General features: G+C 38.4%; 1 protein-coding gene and 1 long non-coding RNA gene across 2 annotated transcripts in view; one reads left to right on the forward strand and one right to left on the reverse strand.

Moving 5' to 3' along the window:
• Positions 1-26,288, reverse strand: part of ITFG1 (integrin alpha FG-GAP repeat containing 1) — a 342,298-nt gene that overhangs the window by 265,814 nt on the left and 50,196 nt on the right. The window lies entirely within an intron of this gene.
• Positions 22,007-25,408, forward strand: LOC122209001. Its single transcript, XR_006197397.1, has 3 exons — positions 22,007-22,632; positions 22,824-22,894; positions 23,965-25,408. It is a non-coding gene; the product is annotated as an uncharacterized LOC122209001 (long non-coding RNA).

Below are 26,288 nucleotides of genomic sequence, written 5' to 3' on the forward strand. Positions count from 1 at the left end.
TGATGTTAAAGGACCTTTAAAGGACCACAAATGTATCCTTTATAGATTTCTGTCTCCTGAGTTGTATCATTTTTAATAGAATTCTTAATTTTCGCTACACAATGGGCTTCTCCTACTCAGGGGGTTCGGGTTAGAGAAGAAACCTCAATTTTGCTCACAAAAACAGTTGCTAGACATTTAAAATCAAATTCAACTTGAAAGTAATTTAATTCTCAAGTGGCATGATTCAATCAAGGTGATGAATGCTCTAAAATTTATGAGTGGAAGCTGTTGATCTCTCTAATAATGGCTATGTCAGACTGAACTGCAAAACACAATACATATGGTCAGAAGAGTTCATCAGATTATTCCTCTTGTAAATCCATGTGTAGGACAGTTTACCATACAAAAGGAATTATTTGAAATGCTCATAGTCACTCAAAAGCAAACTTCTAACAGTAGGCAGTTATGCCCCATCCCATTTAGGAACTCTTCAATTGTGTGCCAGCTTCTCTTCTTACCTGGTCCCAGTCTCTTTCTTATAGGGATTTTTTTTCTTTATTAATTAATTTTGAGACAGAGCAAGTGAGTGAAAGTGGGGGTGGGGCAGAGAGAGAATCCCAAGCAGGCTGTGCACTGAAAGTGCAGGGTTCGAACTCATGAACCGCAAGATCATGACCTGAGCTGAAGTCAGATGCTTGACCGACTGAGCCACCCAGGCGCCCCCATCCTAGTCTCCTTCAAAGCACCACAGAAGAACTTTCTGCAAACTAGAATAACAGTGACCCTCATGAGAGAATTCATTTATATGTTTTCTATGCATCACATTTCTGGAACATATTAGATGGGAATACTTTTGCTAAATATAGAGCAGTGTGGTGATAAAATGCTTAAAGTGTAATAAATTCCAGCAAGTTGGAAAAAGTAAAGTAAAGCATTAACCTCTCTGGGCTTCATTTCCTTGCCTATAAAATGATGTGGTTAAACTAAATGATCTTTAAGATTTCTTTCATATCATATCCACCCACTTGTTCAACATCTTTTGAGCACCTCTGATACACTTGGGACTTAATTAGGTATTAGATAAACACAAAGGGGGCGTACTCCTTACTTTTGAGGAACTTGTCTGTGGGGGAGACAGATGTAGAAAGACAAATAACGTCTGGTGATGGCTGTGCTAGAATTATACATGTGTACCATGGGAACTGAGTTGACAGAGATACTCACTGACTGCTTAGATGAATTTGGGGAGGGCTTCACTGAGAAGGTGACATTTGTATGGTCAGAAACTTAACAGGTAATTACTTTTAGAAGTTACAATACTCACATCAGTGAAGTGCTAACATTACCAACACATGATGTTTTATTGTATTAAAACTCCTCATATATGGAATAAGTTAAAACCAAACAATCAGATAATTAAAAAACTTCAAGTTAAAGCAATTAAAATAATGAGACATACAGCCTTCTCTTATTCAGAAACAAGTATTAGGTAAAGCTTATATTACTGATATAACACACATACTAAGTATGCTTGATAATTACAAAAATTGCTCATATACCCATTCCAGCTATACAAAATCTGAAGTTAATGGTAATTCTGAGAAGTAAATAATTTCCTCAAGATTATGGAATTTGATTAAAATAGTACCCAAATCTCACATGTGACATTACAAATGTATTTGTGAAGTAGAAACAAGCACTGTAGGGAGTAAACATAAAAATTAATTGTATATTAAATGCATTAAAGCTTCCTTTCAAATAGCTACACGAAATAATTTTAAAAACTTTATGTTAGCTCCAAAAGTACATATTTAGTGATATGGAAAGTGGACAGTTGTAATGCAAATAGTAAACTTTACGGTGTCTATTAAACCTCTAATTAACCTTTTTTTAAGTATGTCTTCTCTGCCCATTGTAATAGCAGAATGTTATTTATAGGTCATGTTAAGAGTGTTCACATCAGTAAGAAGAGAGTTAACCTTTCTTTTTTAATGTTAAAGGGCCTTACATGAGAATCAGAACTTCATTATTTAAAACTGAAAACCTAATTAAAACACTGTCAAAATTAAGAAAAGGAAAGGCTTGTTAAGCCAGATAGGAAAGTTCTAATGATGCTTTGTAAATTTATCATATTTACTTACAGAATAATCTCTAACATGACAGAATCCCATATAACATCATTATAAACCTTATCCTGAAAAAGCCCCACCAGAAAAAGCAAACAACAAAATTCAAGGCCATAGGCTTAAACAAAAACCATGGTCTGGCATTATGATGGACTCCTTAAGGTTGGCAAATGCCTACTAAATGTGAAAGTTCCATCTCTGGATCACAGCATGAGGAGGTAGTGTCACAGACCTGCTCCCCAGCAAAACAAGCAGGGAAAAAAACCCAGGGGGAAAAATCATTAAAAAAACCCACAGCTGCTGAAAGTCTCTGGACATTGTTATAAAAAGCCGTCAGCAGATGGAGAAACATCTCATAAAAAAAATATACTAAAACTCAATAAGAATAGTGAGATCTGTGGCATCTGAACCACAACCAGCTCTTTCCCTTCCCATCCTAGGTCAGTGTGACAGAAAACTCTGCTCTAGGCAGGTATGGAGCCAAAACAGAGGGTTCCCTTTCTCCCCAGCTACCAAACAATCTATTCCTCTATACCAATTTATTCTTCTAGAGTAATCAAGGGTTGTGGTATGTTCTCGGGAGGGGCAGGTGCCAGTATTTTTTTTTTTTTTTTTACCTCTCCCAGCAATTGTTCCAGAGGCTAAATTTCAAGTGAGAGTAGCTGAGATGTCAGGGGATCTCTTTTCAACTTGGCCTCCTCCTTAGGAGGATCTTCCCAAGGCAGAGCACATTTAAAATAGTGGTGCTCTGATCACCTGCACCACAGCTCATTTGTAGGGTGTTGGTTCTATGCTAGAGAGGTAAGCCAAGAGGATCAGAAGCTACCATCCTCAACCTGTGCTCTGCTCCTAAAGCAGGTATGTCACTTGCAGAATCACTGTCTTGGCTCCCAACTCTGGAGCCATGGCTGAAAGATTTTACCTAGGAGGAGAGGCAGGAGGCACACAGAGAGCTCCCAAGCTCTTGTCTAAAAAACTGACTTTATTTGAAACAGAAAGTTGGGAAGTTCAAGCCTAAGGGCACACTCAAAACCAATGAAAAAAAAAGCAATTAAGAGTAGGCTATCAGTCTTCAAGAAAGAAACATCCTAAACCACACACAGGATAACTTAGCAGAGAGAATTACGGAAAGAAGAAATAAGAGCCTTTCTGGGGTGTAAACAACCTAAAACACTGACATAAACTAACCTGCAAGGAAGTCCAAAGTTAATTACATGAGACTATGGAGCAATTTATGCCCAAGGTAGGGGCACCTGCATGGCTCAGTCGGTTAAGTGTCTGACTTCGACTCAGTTCATGAACTTGCGGTTTGTGAGTTTGAGCCCTGTTGGGTTCTGTGATGACAGCTCAGAACCTGGAGCCTGCTTCAGATTCTGTATCACCCTCTCTCTCTGCTCTGCCCCTGCTTGCATTCATTCATTCATTCATTCATTCATTCATTCATTCTCTCTCTCAAAAATAAAGATTAAAAAAATAATAACAGAGCAATCAGCTGGCAATTAGCCTAACAGTTGAGTGTGATCAGGGAGAGAGACAAAGATAGCCCCACTAAAACTACTGTCATCCCAGGGTCACTGTGTACACGTCAAAAGCTGTAGCCTCTGAGGAGCAAAACCAGCTAACCAGTAGAGGGAAAAGTAAAACAATACACAGAAGCAGAGCTAGTAGAAAAGTGGTGTCACTGTGATTTTAGGACAACTGGAGCTTAGATGCTCAGGATGAAATAAGGAAGGTCACCTGGTCCCCAGAGTTTCCTGGATCTCTAACAACAGCCAAGGACACATCCACCTAATGTATCTGCTCCTTTTCTGACTATGTCATACTTCAGGGTGCATGAGCCTTTATTCCTCCAGCATAATTAAATAATCGGTAATGTAATGATACACCGCACACACAATACACACAATCCAAAGGGCTGTGCTGGTGTTCAAGTATTCTGGGAGTTGAAGAGAAGGTCTGTGGTAGATTAGAAAGATCCTACAAGAAAGAATGGCAAAGAGGCAGCAGGCAAATTTTGTTTTCTATAACTGCTTACAGAATTGATCTTTTCAAGTTTATTCAGTTAAGAGTGACTATAGGGGAAATGATTCTGGGAAGATGGCAAAGTAGGAAGCACCAAGAACCTGTCTCGCCACCAAGACAACAACTACACTGGCAGAATCTGTCTCATGTAATTATTTTGGAATTCTGTAGTCTATCAAAGGCTTACAATTTCCAGAGGAATGCATGGATGGTAAACTGCAGTTAAGTTTGGTCTATTTCAGCTCCCAGCCCAGTATCAGCCATTCATCTCTCATTCCCAGCTCCATGGAAGGTAGTGTGCGCCTGTTCCTGAAGCAACATCAACAGTTTGCAGAAGCTGGGGATGGCAAAGAGGATCCTGTCCTCCAAATACCGGGAATCTATTCTCTGATCACTTATTGCTGTATCTGATCACAGAGGTTAAGGCAAAGAAGAGGGTAGCCATTGTTGTTGTAACTGCCCTCACTGATGCATCCCCCCCACTTTCAGCTACAGTGACTTCAGGGGATCTAAAGGGTTAGTTTCCCCACCCGCATTTTTCTCTTTTTTCTTTTTTTCCCAATTTAGGAACCATACATTAAAGACTAGGACATTAAAAAACAACTGAATATACGGGAAAAATTAAAAAGTGACCATGCATGCTCAGGGAAAGGCTCAGGCCCAAAAGAAACCTGAAAAGACTTTAAGTTTACACCTCAGGTTGACCCTTGGCACTGAGAGAGCCTACAACAATCAAAAACAATAAACAATAACAACAACAAAAACCAGTTAGCCTGGGTAAGGGGAAGAATCTGGTTTCAAGGGTTAAAACATTATTAGATTCAAATGTCCAGTGTTTAGTAAGAATTCACAATGCATACAAAAAAAAAGTAAAGTATAGCCCATTTAAAGGAAAAAAAAAAAAAAAAACCCAAAAAACAGAAACTGTCCCTGAAAAAGACCTCTTGGCAGATCTAGTAAACAAAGACTTTAAAACAACGATCTTAAAGATGTTCAAAGAACTATAGGAAGATGTTCAGAATGTCAAAACAATATCTGAACAAAATGGAAACATGAATAAAGAGAAAACCTAAAAATAAACTGGCATAAAATTTTAGACGTAAAAAGACAGTAACTGATAAAACATCCACCAGAGGGAATCAAAAGCAGATCTGAGCAGGCAGAAGGAAAAAAAAAAAAAAGGCATTGAACTTGAAGAAAGGATAGTGGAAATTACTAAGTCTGAAGAACACAGAGATAAAAGATTGAAGAAAAAGGCATAATCTCTAAGGGGTCTGTGGGACACTGTGGAAGTCTCTAAAGGAGAAGAAGAAAGGAAGGGGCAAAGAGAAAATTTAAAGAACTAATGGTTAAAAAATTCCTTAATTTGACGAAAGACATGAATATAAACATCCAAGATGTCCAATGAACTCCAAAAAAGATGAATTCAAAAGGAGCCACACCAAGACATTATAATCAAAACTTTCAAAAGACAAAGTCAAAGAGAGAATCTTGAAAGCAATTAATCACACACAAGAGATCCTAAATAAGATTAAAAGCAGATTTCTAATCAGAAATACTGGGAGGCCAGAAGGCAGTGCACCAATACATTCAAAATGCTAAATGGATCCTGGGAAGATGGCTGCGTAGGAGGACGCTGGGCTCACCGCGCGTCCTGCTGATCACTTAGATTCCACCTACAGCTGCCTGAATAACCCAGAAAACCGCCAGAAGACTAGCAGAACTGAGTCTCCGGAGCCAAGCGCAGACCAGAGGCCCATGGAAGAGGGTAGGAAGGGCGGAGAGGCAGTGCGCGCTCCACAGACTGGCGGGAGGGAACCGGGGAGGAGGGGCGGCCCGCCGGCCAAGCAGGACACTGAGTCTGGCTGGCAAAAGCGGAGGGGCCTGATGGGAGTGTGTTCCGACAGCAAGCGGGACTTGACATCTGGAAGGTTATAAGCTAATAGCTCTGCTCAGAGAACGGGAGGGCTGAAGGACAACGGGAGGGAGAGTTGTTGAGCCCCGGACCACAGAGCTCAGCTTGGCAGGGAACAAAGGTGCTCTCCAGCGCCATCTCCCTCGCCCACCCCCCAGCCAAAATCCCAAAGGGAACCAGTTCCTGCCAGGGAACTTGCTTGCACCATGCAAACACCCAACGCTGTGCTTCTGCAGATCCGTCTCTCCGGCGGGTCTGACTCCCGCCCGGCGCCGCAGAGCCCCTCCCGAAGTGGATCTCTGAAGAAAAAGCGAGCTGAGACTGCCCCTTCGGCCACCTTGCACCTTGCCGATCCACCCCAGCTAATACGCCAGATCCCCAGCACCACAAGCCTGGCAATGTGCAAGTAGCCCAGACGGGCCACACCACCCCACAGTGATTCCCGCCCCTAGGAAAGGGGAAGAGAAGGCACACACCAGTCTGACTGTGGTCCCAGCGGTGGGCTGGGGGCAGACATCATGTCTGACTGCAGCCCCGCCCACCAACGCAAGTTTTTCAAGACAGCACAGGGGAAGTGCACCGCAGTCCCGCACCACTCCAGGGAGTATCCAAAATGACCAAACAGAAGAATTCCCCTCAGAAAAACGTCCAGGAAATAACAACAGCTAATGAACTGATCAAAAATGATTTAAACAATATAACAGAAAGTGAATTTAGAATAACAGTCATAAAATTAATCGCTGGGCTTGAAAACATAAAGGACAGCAGAGAATCTCTTGCTACAGAGATCAAGGGACTAAGGAACAGCCAGGAGGAGCTAAAAAATGCGATCAATGAACTGCAAAATAAAATTGAGACAACTACGGCTCAGATTGAAGAGGCAGAGAAGAGAATAGGGGAACTAGAAGATAAAATTATGGAAAAAGAAGAAACTGAGAAAAAGAGAGATAAAAAAATCCTGGAGTATGAGGGGAAAATTAGAGAACTAAGTGATGCACTAAAGAGAAATAATATACGCATAATTGGTATTCCAGAGGAGGAAGAGAGAGGGAAAGGTGCTGAAGGTGTACTTGAAGAAATACTAACTGAGAACTTCGTGGATCTGGGGAAGGAAAAAGGCATTGAAATCCAAGAGGCACAGAGAACTCCCTTCAGAAGGAACTTGAATCAATCTTCTGCACGACATATCATAGTGAAACTGGCAAAATACAAGGATAAAGAGAAAATTCTGAAAGCAGCTAGAGATAAACGTGCTGTAACATATAAAGGGAGACCTATAAGACTCATGACTGATCTCTACTGAAACTTGGCAGGCCAGAAAGGAATGGTAGGAGATCTTCAATGTGATGAACAGAAAAAAATATGCAGCCGAGAATCCTTTATCCAGCAAGTCTGTCATTTAGAATAGAAGGAAAGATAAAGGTCTTCCCAAACAAACAAAAACTGAAGGAATTTGTCACCACTAAACCAGCCCTACAAGAGATCCTAAGGGGGATCCTGGGAGACAAAGTACCAGAGACATCACTACAAGCATAAAACATACAGACATCACAATGACTCTAAACCCGTATCTTTCTATAATAACACTGAATGTAAATGGATTAAATGCGCCAACCAAAAGACATAGGGTATCAGAATGGATAAAAAAACAAGACCCATCTATTTGCTGTCTACAAGAGACTCATTTTAGACCTGAGGACACCTTTAGATTGAGAGTGAGGGGATGGAGAACTATTTATCATGCTACTGGAAGTCAAAAGAAAGCTGGAGTAGCCATACTTATATCAGACAAACTAGACTTTAAATTAAAGGCTGTAACAAGAGATGAAGAAGGGCATTATATAATAATTACAGGGTCTATCCATCAGGAAGAGCTAACAATTATAAATGTCTATGCGCCGAATACCGGAACCCCCAAATATATAAAACTATTACTCACAAACATAAGCAACCTTATTGATAAGAATGTGGTAATTGCAGGGGACTTTAACACCCCACTTACAGAAATGGATAGATCATCTAGACACACAGTCAATAAAGAAACAAGGGCCCTGAATGATACATTGGATCAGATGGACTTGACAGATATATTTAGAACTCTGCATCCCAAAGCAACAGAATATACTTTCTTCTCGAGTGCACATGGAACATTCTCCAAGATACATCGCATACTTGGTCACAAAGAGCCCTTCATAAGTATACAAGAATTGAAATCATACCATGCATACTTTCAGACCACAATGCTATGAAGCTTGAAATCAACCACAGGAAAACGTCTGGAAAACCTCCAAAAGCATGGAGGTTAAAGAACACCCTACTAAAGAATGAATGGGTCAACCAGGCAATGAGAAGAAATTAAAAAAATATATGGAAACAAATGAAAATGAAAATACAACAATCCAAACGCTTTGGGATGCAGCGAAGGCAGTCCTGAGAGGAAAATACATTGCAATCCAGGTCCAACTCAAGGAACAAGAAAAATCCCAAATACAAAATCTAACAGCACACCTAAAGAAAATAAAAGCAGAACAGTAAAGACACCCCAAACCCAGCAGAAGAAGAGAAATAATAAAGATCAGAACAGAAATAAACAACATAGAATCTAAAAAAACTGTAGAGCAGATCAACGAAACCAAGAGTTGGTTTTTTGAAAAAATAAACAAAATTGATAAACCTCTAGGCAGGCTTCTCAAAAAGAAAAGGGAGATGACCCAAATAGATAAAATCATGAATGAAAATGGAATTATTACAACCAATCCCTCAGAGATACAAGCAATTATCAGGGAATACTATGAAAAAGTATATGCCAACAAACTGGACAACCTGGAAGAAATGGACAAATTCCTAAACACCCACAAGCTTCCAAAACTCAATCAGGAGGAAATAGAAAGCTTGAACAGACCCATAACCAGCGAAGAAATTGAATCAGTCATCAAAAATCTCCCGACAAATAAGAGTCCAGGACCAGATGGCTTCCCAGGGGAGTTCTACCAGACGTTTAAAGCAGAGATAATACCTATCCTTCTCAAGCTATTCCAAAAATAGAAAGGGAAGGAAAACTTCCAGACTCATTCTATGAAGCTAGTATGACTTTGATTCCTAAACCAGACAGAGACCCAGTAAAAAAAGAGAACTACAGGCCAATATCTCTGATGAATATGGATGCAAAAATTCTCAATAAGATACTAGCAAATCGAATTCAACAGCATATAAAAAGAATTATTCACCATGATCAAGTGGGATTCATTCCTGGGATGCAGGGAAGGGAGCATTTTCTAATTCATTCTATGAGGCTGGCATTATCTGATATGAAGGCTGGACAAAAAGACACTACAAGAAAAAAATAAAAATAAAAAACTGCAAGCCAATATCCTTTATGAACACTGATGGAAAAGTCTTCAGAAAATTCAGCAAATCAAATTCAGTAGCATAGTAAACAGACTATAAACCATGGTCAAGTGGGATTTATTCCTATAACACAAGGATGGTTCAACATACAAAAACTGATCAATATAATATACCATATTAACAGAATGAAAAAAAAAAGGATACATGGTCAACTTAATTGATGCTGAAAAAGCCTTTCACAAAATTCAATACCATTTCATGATAAACATCTAACCTAGAAATAGAAACTACTTCAACATAAATAAAAGCTAAACATGAAAAGCCCACAGTCAACATTATATTCGTAAAAGACTGAAAGCATTTCTCTAAGCTGAAGGATCAAAGTAAGGATGATCACTATCACCACTTCTGTTCAACAGAGTCCTAGATGTTCTACCCAGAGCAATTAGGCAAGAAAAAGAAATGAGAGGCATCCAATTAGAAAAGAAGTAAAACTGTCTATGTTCACAGATGTAAGATCTTACTTGTTGAAAACCATAAATATGCCACAAAAAATATTGGAACTAATAAATGAACTTAGCAAAGTAGCAGTATACAAAAAAACATGCCAAAGTCAATAGTATTAGTATACACTAACAATGAACAATCTAACAAGAAAATTAAGAATGCAGTTTCATTTACAATAGAATCAAAAAAATATAAAACTCAGGATTTAACTTAACCAAGGAGGTAAACGACCTGTGAAATGAAAACTATAAAATAATGCTTAAAGAAATCATTAAGAAGACAAACAAATGGAAAAACATGCCATGTTCCTGGATTGGAAAATAATATTACAACAAAAGAAACAACAGATATACGGGACTTCATAAATTTTTAAAAAACATTTTTGCATTGACAATACTAATAGACTATAAAGGCATCCTACAGACGGGGAGAATATGTTTGCAAATCAGGTATCTGATGAGGGAGTAATATTTCAAGTACATAAAAAGCTCTCAAAGCTTAACAATAGAAGGAAGAAAAACAGCCTGATTAAGCAATGTGCAAAGGATTTGAATAAATACTTCTTCAAAGAAAATATGCAAATGGTCAATAAGTACATAAAAATATGCTTAACACCACTAAACATTACAGAAATGCAAATCAAAACTAGAACGAAATATCACTTTGCACTATTAGGATGGCTACTGTGGAAAGAAACAGAAAATAACAAGTGTCAGCAAGTAGGTGGAAAAACTGGAACCCTTGTGCACTGTTGGTGGGAATGTAAAATGGCAAAGCTGCTGTGATGGCAAGTTCCTCAAAAATCTAAAAATAGAATTACCACAGTATCCAGCAATTGCACTTCTGGGTATATACCTAAAAGAATTAAAAACAAGGTCACCAGGGTATGTTTGTATATCCATGTTCATAACAGCATTATTCACAAGCCAAAACATGTTAAGTACCCAAGTATTGTCCATCTTCGAAGGGGGGGTGGTAAGCAAAATGTGGTATCTACCTATAATCGAATATTATAAAGCCTTAAAAAGAAAGGGAATTCTGACATATGCTACAACATGGATGAATCTTGAGAATATAATGGTAAGTAAAATAAGCTGGTCATAAAAAGGCAAATACTTCATGATTCCAGTTAATGAGGGACTTAGAATAGTCAAAATCATAGAGTCATAAAGTAGAATGGTAGTTGCTAGGGGCTGGAATAAGAGGAGAATAAGTTAGTGTTTGATGTATATACAGTTTCAGGTTTTTTTTTTTTTTTTCTTCAGTTTATTTATTTTGAGAGAGAAAGAGCAAATGGGGGAGCAGTAAAGAGAGAGGACAGAGCAAGAATCCTAACAGGGTCTGCACCAGTGTGGAGCCTGATATGGGGCTTGAACCCATGAACCATGAAATCATGACCTGAGGTGAAGTCAGGTGCTTAATCAACTGAGCCACCCAGGTACCCCTAGAGTTTCAGTTTTACAAGATGTTTAGAATTATGGGAGGACTGCAGTGATGGTAGGTCCAGATTATGAATGGATTTAATATCTATGAAAAGTTAATTACAAATAGGTGGTATATACACAAATAAACTCAAAATGGATGAAAGCCCTAAACGTAAGACAGGAAGCCATCAAAATCCTTGAGGAAAAAGCAGGCAAAAACCTTTCTGAACTTGGTCGCAGCAACTTCTTACTCAACATGTCTCTGGAGGCAAGAGAAACCAAAGCAAAAATGAACTATTGGGACCTCATCAAAACAAAAAGCTTCTGCACAGCAAAGGAAACAATTAGCAAAACTAAAAGGCAACCGATGGAATGGGAGAAGATATTTGCAATCGACATATCAGATAAAGGGTTAGTATCCAAATCTATAAAGAACTTATCAAACTCAACACCCAAAAAGCAAATAATCCAGTGAAGAAATAGGCAAAAGACATGAACAGACACTTCTCCAAAGAAGACACCCAGATGGCCACCCGATACATGAAAAAAGTACTCAACATTGCTCATCATCAGGGGAATACAAATCAAAACCACAATGAGCTACCACCTCACACCTGTCAGAATGGCTAACATGAACAACTCAGACAACACCAGATGTTGGCGAGGATGTGGAGAAAGAGGATCTCCTTTGCACTGCTGGTGGGAATGCAAGCTGGTGCAGCCACTCTGGAAAACAGTATGGAGGTTCCTCAAAAAATTAAAAATAGAACTACCCTACGACCCAGCAATTGCACTAGCAGTTATTTGTCCAAGGGATACAGGTATGCTGTTTTGAAGGGGCACATGCACCCCAATGTTTATAGCAGCACTATCAACAATAGCCAAAGTATGGAAAGAGCCCAAATGTCCATCAATGGATGAATGGATAAGGAAGATGTGTTGTGTATATATATATATATATATATATATATATATATATATATATATACACACACGACAGAGTATTACTCGGCAATCAAAAAGAATGAAATCTTGCCATTTGCAACTACATAGACAGAACTGGAGGGTATTATGGAAGACAAATTCCATATGACTTCACTCATATGAGAACACTAAGATACAAAAAAGATGAACATAAGGGAAGGGAAGCAAAAATAATATAAAAACAGGGTGGGAGATAAAACATAAGAGACTCTTAAACATAGAGAACAAACAGAGCGTTGCTGGAGGGGTTGTGGGAGGGGGCATGGGCTAAATGGGTAAGGGGCATTAAAGAATCTACTCCTGAAATCATTGTTGCACCACGTGCTAACTTCGATGTATTTTATAAAATATAAATTATTAGATAAAATAAAATAAAATAAAATTGCTTGTATATAATTACTAAAAACAACTAAATAAAAATAGGTGGTAAATTTTATCTTATGTGTATAAATAAAATACAAAGATTTAAAATTTTTGGAAAAAAAGAGTAATTTCATGTCACGATAAATATAAAGCTAGTTATTAAATACAAGACCGTGGAATTAGAACAAACTTCATCAAATATTTGGCTGTTTTATGTTTTGGGGATTAACAAAACCATGGGCAACCATAACACATTAATAGTTCAGTGTCATTTAAAATATATAGCTTTTAATTCAAATCCCTTTAGGTAGGTGGAGTTCTCAATTACCAAAAGGATCAGGATTCATCCTTTGGCCGATTAAACATTTTATATACTTTGGTATGCAAGCTGGAATTACCATTTATTCTAGTACAAATACTAGTAATGCTTCTGTGAGCAATAGGGAGGAATTTACTCACTAGGAGCAGGCTTTAAAACCTCATTATTTTATGTTTAGCAATTCATACACTAAATGTTTTTGTAAGAGAACCCATTCATTTCTTTCATCTGCAATATATTTATAATGATCACAAAAAAATTAACTTTGGCTTAAGAGGACAAATACATTTAAAAGTAAGATATAAATGTGCTGTCTTGCAGATATATTCCATGCTGGTTTTAAGGAAAAAACAGTATGCATGAGTTTGGCATTCAGGTCATCATTTTATTTATTTTTATTTTTTGATTTTAAATTTATTTCTTTCAATTTAATTTAGTTAACATACAGTATAGTATTGATTTCAGGAGTAGAACCCAGTGACTCATCCCTTACATATAACTCCCAGTACTCAACCCAACAAGTGCTCTCCTTAATGCCCATCACCCATTTAGCCCCCCTCCCCCCAACAAACCTCCCCTCTAGCAACCCCTAGTTTGTTCTCTATATTTAAGAGTCACTCATGGTTTGCCTCTCTCTCTGGTTTTATCTTATTTGTCTTTCCCTTCCCCTATGTTCATCTGTTGTGTTCCTTAAATTCCACAGATGAGTGAAATCATGTTGTCTTTCTATGTCTGATTATTTTTAGTTCCATCATATTTTAGTTCCATCCATGTTGTTGCAAATAGCACAATTTCATTCTATTTGAATGCCAAGTAGTATTCCATTGTTTGTGTGTAAGTGAGCGTGTGTGTGTGTGTGTGTGTGTGTGTGTGTGTGTGTATACATGTGTGTACTCACCAAATCTTCTTTATCCATTCATCAGTCGATGGATGTTTGGGCTCTTTCAATAATTTGGCTATTGTTCGTAGCACTGCTATAAACATTGGGTGCATGTGTCCCTTTGAATCAGGAGTTTTGTATCCTTTGGATAAATATTTAGTAGCGCAATTGCTGGGTCATAGAGTAGTTCTATTTTTAAGTTTTTGAGGAACCATCATACTCTTTTCCAGAGTGGTTGTACCAGTTTGCATTCCCACCAACAGTGCAAAAGAGATCCTCTTTCTCCGCGTCTTCACCAATATCTGTTGGTTCCTGGGTTGTTCATTTTAGCCATTCTGACAGGTGTGAGGTGGTAGCTCATTGTGGTTTTGATTTGTATTTCCCTGATGATGAGTGATGTGGAGCATTTTTTCATGTGTTGGTTGGCCATCTGGATGTCTTCTTTGGAGAAATGTATATTCATGTCTTTTGCCCATTTCTTCACTGGATTATTTGCTTTTTGGGTGTTGAGTTTAAGTTCTTTATAGATTTTGGATACTAACCCTTTATCTGATATGTCGTTTGCAAATATCTTCTCCCATTCCATCACTTTCCTTCAAGTTTTGTTGTTTCCTACGCTGTGTAGAAGCTTTTTATCTTGATGAGGTCCCAAAAGTTCATTTTTGCTTTTGTTTCCCTTGTCATCTGGGACATGTCTACTAAGAAGTTGCTGTGGCTGAGGTCAAAAAGGTTGTTGCCTTCTTTCTCCTCTAGGATTTTGAAGGTTTCCTGCCTGACATTTAGGTCTTTCATCCATTTTGAGTTTATTTTTGTGTATGGTGTTAGAAAGTGGTCCAGGTACATTCTTCTCACTGTCCAGTTCTCCCAACACCATTTGTTGAAGAGACTTTTTTCCAGTGGATACTCTTTCCTAGTTTGTCAAAGATTAAATGGCCATACATTTGTGGGTCCATTTCTGAGTTCTCTATTCTGTTCCACTGATCTATATATCTGTTTTTGTGCCAGTACCATACTGTCTTGATGATTACAGCTTTGTAATACAGCTTAAAGTCCAGAATTTTGATCCCTCCCGCTTGGGTTTTCTTTTTCAACATTAATCTGGCTATTCAGGGTCTTTTCTGGTTCCATACAAATTTTAGGATTGTTTGTTCTATCTCTGTGAAGAATGCTGGTGTGATTTTAATAGGGATTGCACTGAATATGTAGATTGCTTTGGGTAGTATTTACATTTTAACAATATTTGTTCTTCCAATCCATGAGCATGGAATGTTTCTACCTTTTTTTGTGTCTTCTTCAATTTCTTTCATAAGCTTTCTATAGTTTTCAGCATACAGATCTTTTGCATCTTTGGTTAGATTTATTCCTAGGTATCTTAAGGTTTCTGGTGCAATTGTAAATGGGATCAATTCCTTGATTTCTGTTTCTCTGCTTCATTATTGGTATACAGAAATTATTGGTGTATAGAAATGCAACTGATGCAACTGATGTTGATTTTATATCCTGCAACTTTGCTGAATTCACATACCAGTTCTAGCAGGTTTTTGGTGGTTTCGGGTTTTCCAGGTTGAATATCATGACATCTGTGAAGAGTAGAAGTTGGACTTCTTTGCAATTTGTATGCCATTTATTTCTTTTTGTTGTTTGACTGCTGAAGTTAGGACCTCCAGTACTATGTTGCACGACAGTGGTAAGGGTGGACATCCCTGTTGTGTTCCTGACCTTCAGGGGAAAGCTTTCAGTTTTTCCCCACTGAAGATGATATTAGCCATGGGCTTTTCATATATGTGGCTTTTATAATGTTGAGGTATATTCCTTCTATCCCTACTGTTTGAGGGCTTTATCAAGAAAGGATGCTGTATTTTGTCAAAAGCTTTTCTGCATCTATTGATCCTTTCAACAGATCACCATTTAAAAATTGTTTGGAATTAATAAATACTTTTACGTCAGCTGATAGCTTGCAAAACTCTCCGGAGTCAACAGTACTATCTCAGCATGCTCTGCTCTCCTGACTGCTTTGTTTTAAATCTGTTATGACTCACCTGCAAAGACTGATTCTAGAGTTTATTTCAGAAACAAAAATTTTTTGTGCCTTAGGCCATGGGGGGTGGGGTGGAAGGAGAAAACCAAAAAACACTGTCTTTGAGAATGCTGACCAGATGCTGTGTCCCAGGCACTATGTGTTTTCCTAGAGTGGAAGGGCTAGGTCCTATTATTTGCCAGAAGCACTGTAATTTAAGTTCTTTCAAAAATCATATTAAAAAAGAAAAAAACGATGGCCTCTTAATTTGTAAAAAGTAATGCTATATACTTTATTTCACCATACATTTTAATTACTTTGTATTTCTAAACATGGATACTAAAAGCATTCTCAAGTATTTTCAAAGCACCCAACTGACATGAATGATACCAAGATCTTTGTGCTAGAAGAGTGCAATGGATTCTTCAGTCAATAAAAATTACAGTTTCTTCTTACTCCATAATTTCGGGTAGCTTTCCACAAAACATCAATGGAAAACTGGCTGTCTTCGTTTTGGGGAAAAGGCAGCCATGGTGCAACTAAATATTTCCTTTTGGGCATTTCTGTTTTACTTGTTAATATACAATATGCAGAATCCATTATGAGTATAGACAATTTCTACAAAGATAAATGTATACTTCTTGGTCAAAACATTTTTAAGTGACTTAATTTAAATGTTAATTTTAAAATCTTCTTAACTGTACCAATGTAACAGTTTCAAGGCCCATGACATTTAATGTTAATAGCCTTTTTTTAAAAATGTTTTTTTTAATGTTTATTTATTTTAGAGACAATGCCAGAGACAGAGTGCAAGAAGAGGAGGGGCAGACAGAGGGAGACACAGAATCCGAAGCCGACTCCAGGCTCCGAGCTGCCAGCCCAGAGACAGATGCGGGGCTCAAACTCACAAACCATGAGATCATGACTGAGTCGAAGTCGGACGCTTAACTGACTGAGCCACTCAGGCACCCCAATGTTAATTAATAGCCTTTAAGTTCATAGTACACCAACTATAATGGATAGAAACTGACTTAGTTCATGTTGAATATAAGTAGATGACAGTTCAAAAAATTTTAGGTACTTAATGTACATTACTACACAGGATATTAAAACATGATGAACTACCACAATCATTTAAGTTTTTTGGCATAATATGTGAGGCTTGGAGATGCCATGAAGTGTAAAAGACACTAGTGAAGTGCCCAAGTAAAGAAACTTGTTTTATTTCTTTAAATTTTTTAAATGTTTTATTTCTGAGACAGAGAGAGAGCATGAGTGGGGGAGGGGAAGAGAGAGAGGGAGACACAGAATCAGAAGCAGGCTCTAGGCTCTGAGCGGTCAGCACAGAGCCCGATGGGGGACTTGAACTCACAAACCGTGAGATCATGACCTGAGCCTAAGTAGGTCGCTCGACTGACTAAGCCACCCAGGCACCCTGAACAAACTTGTTTTAAAAGTCTATACTATAGGGGTGTGTGGGTGGCTCAGTCAATTGAGTGTCTGACTCTTGGTTTCAGCTCAGGTCATGGTCTCATGGTTTGCAAGTTCGAGACCCACGTGGGGCTCTGAGCTGCTTATGCAGAGCCCACTTGGGATTCTCTCTCTCCTTCTCTCTCCCAAAATAGAGAAATAATCTTAAAAAAAAAAAAGTCTATGTTACAATCTAAACCAATGAAAAGGTAACTAGGAAAAGTTAAAATGGCAGCACAATTTTGTCAATTACAGACAAAGATTGAAAGACATCTTCAGATAATTAAGAATCACTGTTTAGGGTACCTGACTACTTCGCAAGCACTGTATAATAGAGCAAAACATGTAATTTTATTTTCATTATTGTATAGTCAGTAAGAGCTGAGTATCTAAGGGTACCAAACACTGCTTTAAAATGAAATTTCTAAAGTTCTATTAATAATATAAATACCCAATTTCATAATGTTGTCCAAAAAACCTGAGTATCATAAACTTCCTTCCATTTATGTAGAAAATACAATATTACTGCGCTGTGTCTATCGTCAGCAGTATGCGATCCTGGATATCAGATTAAGAACACATCTATATTCAGAAAGCAGGTGTGAAGAAACATCAAACCATGGAACATAATCTGCTACTAAATGTCATATCCGTCTCCTGGTAAAAGACTGCCTAATGTTTTAGATATCTGATGACCCAATTTACATCTACTCAGTTATCCAAAGAATATTTTGTTCAGCCTGCTTGATAGTAGCAGAAAACGTTCAACAGTCTCTTTTTATTTTCTTAAGAATATGGGTGTCTGTGGGGGGAGGTCTATATTTGTCATTGAAGCCATTCAGAGCAAATACATTGCCAAAATGGAACAGGTACAGCTGTTGGCGGTTGTTGAAATGTGTGCATGGCTTTCTTCTCCCAAGGTAGTTGGAGGCAGGGAGGAGGAAGGGGAGAGGAACAGGACAGATCACCTGCCATGTATCAGGATGACAAGAGACCAATTTTAAACTGTGACAGAGTGAAGAAAAAGTTCAGGAAATATGAGAGAATAAAATGAGGGCTTGACTTTAGAATGTCTGATTGAGATCAAGAACAGACCCCCCAACTCAATGATTTAATGTTTTTCTTGGAGAAATAACTGGGTTTGGCCAGGATTAGAGTGTTGGAATGTTAGAAATGATATAAATTAAGGGTATTTGCAAGAGACTGTAACGATGTATCATGGACAGGGAGGGAGGTGGAAGTGAGAGGGGGATGGGTGGATATAAAGCAGCAGAGATCTCAGTAAGATACAAGAAATGTTGAAGGGAGGGCACTTAGGCAGGCAGCCTAGAAGGGCAGGAGGTGGTAGTGGGAGAGTGGGACATATGATTAGTGACTCTTGGGACAGTATATTTTCTGGTACCTACAAGGTACAGGGAGTTAACTGAAGTAGCTGAGGTGGGAAGGTTATGATGCTGGGTTGGGGTCATCTCTGTGGACCATGAAATCATCTGAAATTATGGCAACACTTAGGTAACTGTCTGGGAGGCATTATACCTCCAGTAAACTAGCAAACTGGTAGGTGTTAGCCATGAAAAATGGAAGATGGTTGGTATAGCTAGGTGGCAGAAGCCTCAAAGGAATAAATGTGCAGAAATTTAGGGCAGACATAATTTGTGCATGTCATTTGCTTCCCAGGGGACGTATGGTGAAGTCTGAAGATTTTTTTTTTTTTTTTTTTTTTTTTACTACTGGTATTTAGAGGTAGAGACCAGGAATACTGCTAAACCTCCTACAGTGCACATGACGGCTCCTCACAACAGAGGATTAACCAGCTCCATATGTCAATAACACTATGGTTGAGAAACTGTGAGGTAGGAGAAAGAGCATAGGCAAAGGCATGGCAATGAGGAAAACTAGTGCATGCTCAGTGCAGGACAGCAGCAGGGGAACTCCGGGATTAAAGCTGGATCTGAGGCGAGGGCTACACAGCATGCACCCTAGAGAACCAGCGTCTAACTTAGAGGACAAAGAGGAGCTACTCCAGGTCTCTGAGAAAAAACAATGACACAGTATCACTGACTTGGGAGGTTTGCATGACTGGGGCCTTGACAGTAATTTCTTTTCAGTTTACAAGCACTTTGTAAGCATGACTCTAACCGTAACACTTCAGTGAGGTCTCACATCCTTGACAGGAGAGACACTATGTCCCACAGTTGACCAGGCACACACAGCAGGCTAGCCTGAAGTTCAAACTTTAAACCACCACCCCACCACCTATACCTACTAAAAATAGAGAAAACGTGAAAAAGCTTTATTTCCTCTTTCGTCATTTCCAATGTTTAGTTAGAGGTGCTGAGGAACAAAAAATGGCAGGAAGCATGATGAGGGAAAAGAAAAAAAGGCCTTAATTAATATAAGAAATATGCAAATACTTCCTGAAAAATTGACTGCAAACTGTACTGCTCAATTTTGGAAATACGAAAGCTAAAACATGGGTCACTATTCTTCATTTTAATTCCTTCTCTTCAAGAAGAAAATCACTAATTCAAGCTTCCTAAATTTTTTAGCTCTTCGGTAAGCTGTTTGGCTCACTTCAGTTACGTTCTATAATGATGGTAATTTATAAAAGGCTGAACATAACCAAGGCAATCTGTTTCTAAGAACAAAATATTACCTTGATTCAGGTTGCTGTTTCTATTCCTCTCCCTGAAAATAAACTAGACACCAAATAAGGTTACTAAGGCAATAATGACCCCAAATAAATCAGATCCTTTCTGACAGGTAAAGAATTTAATCTGCTGGCAGAATGATAGCCATAATGCCAAAGTGTCACTTATTCCTTCTCAGTGCACCAAATGGAGCCTTAGTGACATTTAAGAGCTAATATGATTTCAATGGTGCTCTTTCCATACTTACGGAGAGCTTGTTTACCAGACAATGTTTTGGTGAACATTAATCAGAAAGAGAAGCCCAATTTTTCAAACTACATGTATGCATCAGACTAAATAAAATTTACAATGGAACTTTCCACATCAGGAAGGAGACAGAGCTATTCTCCCTATAATTTTCATAGCTCAGATAAGAGTTTCCCTATGTACAGATCAAATTTTGAGGGCTAGGGCTACTCTGACATTGCAAAGAATATAAGACATGTTACCAAAGTGCAAGTAAATTAATCTGTATAACCAAATTATAGATAATAAGTCCAGTGAACATGAAATAAAAATTAAATGCAATAATACTGGTAGGTGGATTTTAACAGAGAGCTACAATTCACTTTTCTTCTGTAAGAAAAACACTGTATTTTATTTTATTTTTAAAAAATTTACATCCAAATTAGTTAGCATATAGTGCAACAATGATTTCAGGAGTAGATTCCTTAATGCCCCTTACCCGTTTAGCCCATCCCCCCTCCCACAACCCTACCAGTAACCCTCTGTTCTCCATATTTAAGAGTCTCTGATGTTTTGTCCCCCTCCCTGTTTTTATATTATTTTTGTTTCCCTTCCCTTATGTTCATCTGTTTTGTCTCTTAAAGTCCTCATATGAGTGAAGCCATGATATTTGTCTTTCTCTGACTGACGAATTTCACTTACAATAGTATCCTCCAGTTCCATCCACATAGTTGCAAATGGCAAGATTTCATTCTTTTTGATTACTGAGTAATACTCCATCATACACACACACACACACACACACACACACACACACACACACACACACACACCACATCTTCTTTATCCATTCATCCATCGATGGACATTTGGGCTCTTTCCACACTTCCATACTTTGGCTATTGTTGATAGTGCTGCTATAACATTGGGGTGCATATGTCCCTTCGAAATAGCACACCTGTATCCTGTGGATAAATACCTAGTAGTGCAATTGCTGGGTCGTAGGGTAGTTTTATTTTTAGTTTTTTGAGAAACCTCCATAGTGTTTTCCCACCAACAATGCAAAAGAGATCCTCTTTCTCCGCATCCTCGCCAACATCTGTTGTTGCCTGAGTTGTTAATGTTAGCCATTCTGACAGGTGTGAGGTGGTAGCTCAGTGTGGTTTTGACTTGTGTTTCCCTGATGATGAGTGATGTAGAGCATTTTTCATATGTCAGTTGGCCATCTGGATGTCTTCTTTGGAGAAGTGTCTATTCATGTATTTTGCCCATTTCTTCACTGGATTATTCGCTTTTTGGGTGTTGAGTTTGATAAGTTCTTTATAGATTTTGGATACTAACCCTTTATTTGCAAATATCTTCTCCCATTCTGTTGGTTGCCTTTTAGTTTTGTTGACTGTTTCCTTCGCTGTGCAGAAGCTTTTTATTTTGATGAGGTCCCAATAGTTCATTTTTGCTTTTGTTCCCCTTGCCTCCGCAGATGTGTTGAGTAAGAAGTTGCTGTGGCTAAGATCAAAGAGGTTTTTGCCTGATTTCTCCTTGGGGATTTTGATGGCTTCCTGTCTTACATTTAGGTCTTTCATCCATTTTGAATTTATTTTTATGTATGGTGTAAGAAAGTGGTCCAGGTTCATTCTTCTGCATATCGCTGTCCAGTTTTCCCAGCACCACTTGCTGAAGAGACGGTCTTTATTCTATTGGATATTCTTTCCTGCTTTGCCAAAGATCAGTTGGCCATACATTTAAGGGTCCATTTCTGGGTTCTCTATCCTGTTCCACTGATCTGAGTGTCTGTTCTTGTGCCAGTACCATACCGTCTTGATGATTACAGTTTTGTAATGCAGGTTGAAGTCTACCTTATCCTGTATTTGTTATGCTACAGGCACTATGGTAGATACTCTTCATGTGTTCTCTAATTTTATCCCTTACCCTACAATGTAGGAAATGTTAACATCCTCATTTGGGGGGTTTGAAGCTTATGTGAAATAATTTGTTCAGGTGGTCAGTGGTAAAGGCAGGATTAAAACCCAGACCTACTGGACTCCAAAGCCTGTATTCTTAAACACAATGCGACACTGTCTGCCTTTATGGATTTTTCTCACTTTCATTCTTTCCTTCATCATTCAAATAGGCAATTGCTAGGCACAAGCCCTGTGTCAGGAGCTGGGGCTAAAACGATAAACAGAGCAGACAACTCTTGTTAAGAGCTGACAATCTCCTACAGGAAAAGGACAAGTAAACAAGCAATTATGACAGAGTATTAGCTGTTACACTGGGGGTCAGAGACAGCTTCCCCCCAAAAAAGGGAGCGCTCAGTTGAGAGCTGAAGGATATGTAAAAGTCAGCCAGTTGAACAGAGGCATGGGAGTTCAGAGTGTTTTGGGCAGAAGAAATAGCATGTAAGTTCCATGTGGCAGGAACACAAAGAGGGGGTTTAGAGAGAGCTCAGATGGCGGTAACACACAGCAGGGACTAGACTAGGGAGGCCCTTGGGTGCTGTGATCAGGAGCACAAAATTCTTCCTGATGGTTATGAGGTGTCACTAAGAGATTTTAATAAGGGTGTGATTAAGATCAAATCTCTACTTTAGGATTTTATCTGAACACTGGACTTGAGAGAAGGACACTGGTGACTATGAGACCAAGTTGGAAGGCTGTTAAGGTATAGTAAGTAAGATATAATATAATATGGTGTAAACCTGGGTAGGTGAAATAGTGGTTTCAAAAGGCTGTTAGGAGGCAAAGTCAGGAGGATTTGGTAACTGGAAGTAAGAGTGAGAAAGAGAGGGAATAAGAATGATTCTTGTAAATAGCTTGACCACCAGGGAGACAAGATAGAAAGCAAAGCAGAATGAGGAGGTTTGGAAGGTAACATAACATGTTCTATTTGGGGCATGTGGAGTTTGAAATGCCTGTGAATTACAGGAATGGTAAAATCTGTAAGAGAGATCAGGATAGGAGACATAAATTTGGGAGTTGGGGGCATAACTAATGTAACTGATTTAAGCCAAGTAAGTGAACAAACAATCAATAAAGTGCCCAAGAAGAGTGTTTAGTGTAAAAAGGGAAGAGGGCTGAGGACAAAATCCTGAGCCTTACCCAACATCTATGAGTCAGAGAGACAAAGAGGAGCCCATAGTGGGTTCTAAAAGGAAAGCAAGCCCATTTAAGAAAGCAAATATTATAAAGATAGAAAAGTTGTGTCAGATAGTGCCTAGAGATTAAATCAGAATCAAAAGGACAGGGGATTGTGGTAGGAATTCTGGGAGATAAGCAGTAGGTATGACTCGGGGACTGGTGCCTGAAATGAGGTGGGGGTGTTGACCTATGGGGATGGTTATTAAATAGAACAGACAGTTAAAGATTAAAATCATTTGGGAAAGTGTTTTGTGAAGTAATTATTTATGTGCTTAATTATAAGAGGATCATTTACAAAAAATCAGTGACCTCAGGAGACACGATTGAAAGCACAGTTTTCAAATTTGTCTAGTCAAGACAAGTTTCAAGAGCCTCATTGAAGCCGTCCCTCACTCTTGCTCTGGTTTCCTTTGTCCTTTCTCTCCAGTTTGAGCCATACACTCATTCTGCAGCCTCCTATGCCCATTATAAAGCTGATCCCCCCTGGTATTCTTTCACATACCCACATGAAACACCATGCCCAGGTGTTTCTTTGTGGTTTAGTTGATAGTTCACAATGACCCATTTTCTTGTGTATTTTCTCTCTTCCCCAAGGGGCTACAGGAAACAACAAAAAGCTAGGGACTGCCAGTTCTTTTCACACAGGTATGTGATAACTGCTCAAGATATGTTTGCTAACTGAATGACCAAAACGGTAGAATCATTTTGGTAGTAGAATCTGAAACTAATTGAATCTTTAGTGTTTTCAACCAAGGGCCATTACCTTTTATTGGGTCATGAAATCAATTTCATTAACATTTTAAAATAAAGTGTACCACACACGGTATGGGTGAAATCTGTTATGTAAAAATGTTTATTACATGTATAGGTATATACCTATAAGTATACATGGTACAACTATGTGTATACAGGTTATGATGTAAAATGTTTTCTTACTATCGTTCTCAGTCAGAAACACTCTAAAGCCACTGCCTCAAGCTAGGTGATACAATCCCTAGTTTTACAAATGGGAGACAGTCTCAAAGACTAACAAAGACTTGACCAAAACCAAGGCTGTGAGGGGAAAAACCCAAAGATCAACCTCATTGGATGCCAAGACACCGCTCCCTATAGAACCCTGGCTCTGGCCACTCATAGCCATTGTGCATGGTTGTTTAATAACGTTCACTTAACCTATGATTATAAATGTCTGAAATATGGTATCAAACGGAGAAATGACTTCAATTATCTTGTCTAATCTTAACAGCTTTTATAGGGTAAATTTATCAGTTAATGATTTAAATGACTTAATTGATCATGGATATAAGGAGATTATGTTTTTATTTCTAGAACCATAAAACATGACTATCAAACACCTTTGCACAGGATCAATGAACAGATTACAACATATCTCACATACTGAAATATAATTGTGTTTTTAATGCACAGGAAAAAAATACTTCATGCAACAAATACCAAGAACCATTTGAATCAAAGGAAGAAATTCCATGTTGCTATTTCCATATAATAAATAATATATTGTACTAATATAGTAAGGAAAAAGATAACTTAAAAATGTTTGATATATATATTGAACTTGAGAAGAGTCTCTACAAAGTGGTTATGGCCAATACACTGCTCCCTCTATGGAAATACAACTAATATAATAAGCACTCATTACATTTGATCCTTCTTTTTCTTTCTTGCTTTCTTTTTTTTTTAAAGATAACATTTGTGGTATTGATAGCATTTTTACTTTTCTCTTCATAATTACAAAAAAAGTTCATCTTTGTCAAAGCACACTGAGCTTACTGGAGTACCTTCCATTTTTTTACAATAAGAAGTTGGTGTACAAAAGTTAAACACCATGTGGAAGCAACCAGATAAATACAGAATGTGGGGCATACTGTAATACAAGTGGTTTGGACTATTTAGAAAGTTAGTATCATTAAAAAAAGGGGAGGGGCAAGGTGGTAGCTAGATTAAGAGAAAGTAAAATAACTACATATGTGAGTTTTGATTGGATCCTAAATAGGAAAGAAAGAAAGGTAGTTATGAAGGTGTTTTTGTTTTTGTTTTTAAGTTTATTTATTTTTGAGACAGAGAGAGACAGAGCATGAACGGGGGAGGGGCAGAGAGAGAGGGAGACACAGAATCGGAAGCAGGCTCCAGGCTCTGAGCCATCAGCCCAGAGTCCGATGCGGGGCTTGAACTCACGGACCACGAGATTGTGACCTGAGCTGAAGTCGGACACTTAACCGACTGAGCCACCCAGGCGCCCCATGAAGGTGTTTTTGAAACAACTGTAAAATGTGAATATAGATGGATTATTAAATGACATCATGGAATAACTACTAATTTTCTTAGATGTAATAACAGTATCATGGTTGTATATGAGAACATCAACTCACATTCAATTAGTTCAGGAAAACTTTATTTACGTATATATGAATGAGTGTATATATGTTAAAATATAGCAAAATGTTCAATATTGTTCAATCTAGGCTAAGAGTATTCTAACTCTAATAGTCTTCTAAATATGTTGTACATGCTTGAAAACTTCCAGAATAAAAATTTGGGAAAAGAAAACAAGAAGTCAGTGCTAAATGTAGAATGCTCTATTAAGTAAGCCAAAAGAAGATTTAGTGCTACATACAACAGTACACTGGCATTATAGCATGTGTTTACTTGAAGTTTAAATAAACTTTAGGGGCGCCTGGGTGGCTCAGTTGGTTAAGAATCCGACTTCAGCTCAGGTCATGATCTCGCGGTTCATGAGTTGGAGCCCCGCTTTGGGCTCTGTGCTGACAGTTCAGAGCCTGGAGCCTGCTTTGGATTCTGTGTCTCCCTCTCTCTCTGGCCCTCCCCCACTCATCCTCCCTCTCCCTCTCTCTCTCTCAAAAATATACATTAAAAAATTTTAAAAAGTAAACTTTAAA

This window comes from Panthera leo, chromosome E2 (genome assembly GCF_018350215.1).
Source record: "Panthera leo isolate Ple1 chromosome E2, P.leo_Ple1_pat1.1, whole genome shotgun sequence".
NCBI lineage: Eukaryota > Metazoa > Chordata > Mammalia > Carnivora > Felidae > Panthera > Panthera leo.